Source organism: Octopus bimaculoides, chromosome 20, assembly GCF_046866305.1.
Source record: "Octopus bimaculoides isolate indiv1 chromosome 20, ASM4686630v1, whole genome shotgun sequence".
NCBI lineage: Eukaryota > Metazoa > Mollusca > Cephalopoda > Octopoda > Octopodidae > Octopus > Octopus bimaculoides.
The window spans coordinates 11,564,659-11,567,158 of NC_142947.1; the positions used below are offsets into that span (position 1 = coordinate 11,564,659).

Genomic DNA, 2,500 nt, shown 5'->3' on the forward strand with positions numbered 1-2,500 from the left:
GGGGGTCATAAAAGGAAGTACTAACCAAGTACTGAGGTCAATATCATCGACTAATTTTCTGTTTTAAAAAATTCTGGCCTTGTGTATAAATCCCGTATATATGGGTAGATGATTGCAGAATTATTAGAGCTTCGGGTAAAATAAATTGTGGTGTCTATCTATTCTTGCTCTTTACATTGTAAGTTCAAATCTCACCAAGATCGTCTTTATTTTTTTTTATCCCTCCGGGCTCGATAAAAGAAGAATACCGGTCAAATAATCATATCGATGCAATCGATTAACTTCCTCTTTTCGATAAATTTCAGATATCGTACTTGTGCTAAAAATAATTTCAGCAAATCCAGTCATCCATATACTTATCAGCACAAAATACACAAAAAAGTTTACAACTGATTTATCAGTAGAATAAAGGTGTAGTGTTTAGAGAATACTTTCAAAAATATCATTTGACTCCTGTTTGATTCCAGGAGTGTTTTATCTGGCGTTAAATGGAACTGTAAAAATACAGAGCGTACTGTGGTTGTCTCTGTGGCGCAATCGGTTAGCGCGTTCGGCTGTTAACCGAAAGGTTGGTGGTTCGAATCCACCCAGGGACGTTAATCTTTTCTTGACCATTTTGTTGTGATTGACCGTATTCAAATGTAGCTCTAAACTCCCACCAATGAATACTTTGTAAAACACTGTCTGTGTAAAACGTAATTTTATCACAACCGAAAGAAACTGTATAAAAGTTTGAGAATAGGTCACAATATATTATCTGTCTTCCATGTTAAAGAGACGCCAGAAAAATTATATTTATCCCGTAAAATTTATATTCAGAATCTTTGAAAAGATTATCAAAATCTCATTCAGAAGTGGTAGTCAAAATATTTAAATATCAATAACATTATATTTGTTTCTAATTTAGGTTAGATAAGAGGAGGGCCAGACGATATCATTCATTCCTGTACAAGTATAACATTTTGTTTTATCGCTCCTGAATGAATGAAAGGCAAAATTGACCTTGGTGGGATGGGAAAAAATGTGTGGTACGAAGTTCCTGTTTTATTGCACGAATGCTTTACCTCGTCAAATATACTGTAAATATAATCGTTTCGCAGTTGTCTCTGTGGCGCAATCGGTTAGCGCGTTCGGCTGTTAACCGAAAGGTTGGTGGTTCGAATCCACCCAGGGACGTCCAACTTTTTTTTAAATAATGATAGATTTTTTGAAAATTTGATTAATTCTGTCTTAATTACTTTTTATAAGATTAATTAATTAGCTTAAAATGGTTCAATTGATAATACATCTCTAAAACAAACGATTTTTTTTTTGTCTAAGGTCCGCTTATATCTTCTTAACATTTTTAAATTAAAGAGAGGCAGTTACATAGAATCGTTAGGGCATCAGGCAAAAACCTTTACGGTATTTGTTAGGGTTTGTAATATTCTGAATCCAAATTCCACCGCGGTCAACCTTAGGGGTAGGGTTGCTGTGAATTTCGAACTATATTACGATGCATTGATTAAGGTTAGGGTTAGGGTTAACGTTAGAGTGAGACTAATCTGAGAGAACAAGTATAGCTTCTTTCTGTGTGGAATACATATGGCAATATCGAAAAGATAATTTGGAGGGGGGGATTACTAACCATCGTTGGGAGTTGAACAAGTAGCGATTTAGCTAACAGCCTAGGGCGTTAAACCAACTACGCTATATAGACAAATATAGATTGGAACTGTATGTATTTGACTTATAAATCTAGCCAAGTTTCAATGAGTTTTCATATGTATGGGAGACATACAAATTGATAAGTAGCAGAATTTAGCTCGAAAATAACGTGAACTAATAGAGGAAATTTTTGTGGAATGGATGCTTCAGCCGTCTTTAAGGATTTATAGGTTGCACCCCTATTGAGTCCTCACATTCTTTATTAATCCTCCTACAAAGCCCTTAATTTTATTGCACTAATCTACGGAAAAATGTTAAATGAGTTACATACAAAAGGGTTAATGTAAGAGAATATAAATATTAAGTTATTGCGCGAAATTAGCGTCAGTTTGATTACAATAACAAATGGTTCTATTTTTTTATGTATATAAAAAAAAGGAGAAACACATAGGGAGCAGGTATTTGTAAAATGTCATTCAGAAAGAGGGGTACGAAAAAAAAAGAAAAAATGAAAAAAAACACTTTTCTAATTGAACATAATTTTTCGGAATATTAATTTAAATTGACGACAGATAATAAGATAATAGCATTTTGAATAATTACATATAAGCGACTCAATGTTCGATTGTTATTTATTTTTTATTTTGTATGATGTCATAATATTGACTGGTTTCGGAATCGAAACCATAATCTTATGATTATTATTCCAGTATTCTAACCTCTAAACCATGCCTCTTCAATGACGTCATAATAGTAACGTGGATCCTCAGTTTTTTTTTGTTTGTTTTTATCTCATCCAATGCTGAGTCCAAATCGTATTTTGCATGTAAATAACACCTCATAAAACCACTAA

The 2,500-nt window shown here is 33.2% G+C and overlaps 2 non-coding genes across 2 annotated transcripts; both read left to right on the top strand.

Annotated features, from left to right (window-relative positions):
- The first annotated feature begins 522 nt into the window (after positions 1 to 522).
- Positions 523 to 596, top strand: Trnan-guu (transfer RNA asparagine (anticodon GUU)). The gene has a single exon. It is a non-coding gene; the product is annotated as a tRNA-Asn (tRNA).
- A 506-nt stretch (positions 597 to 1,102) lies between these two features.
- Trnan-guu (transfer RNA asparagine (anticodon GUU)) lies at positions 1,103 to 1,176 on the top strand. Its single transcript has one exon. It is a non-coding gene; the product is annotated as a tRNA-Asn (tRNA).
- Positions 1,177 to 2,500: the final 1,324 nt, after the last annotated feature.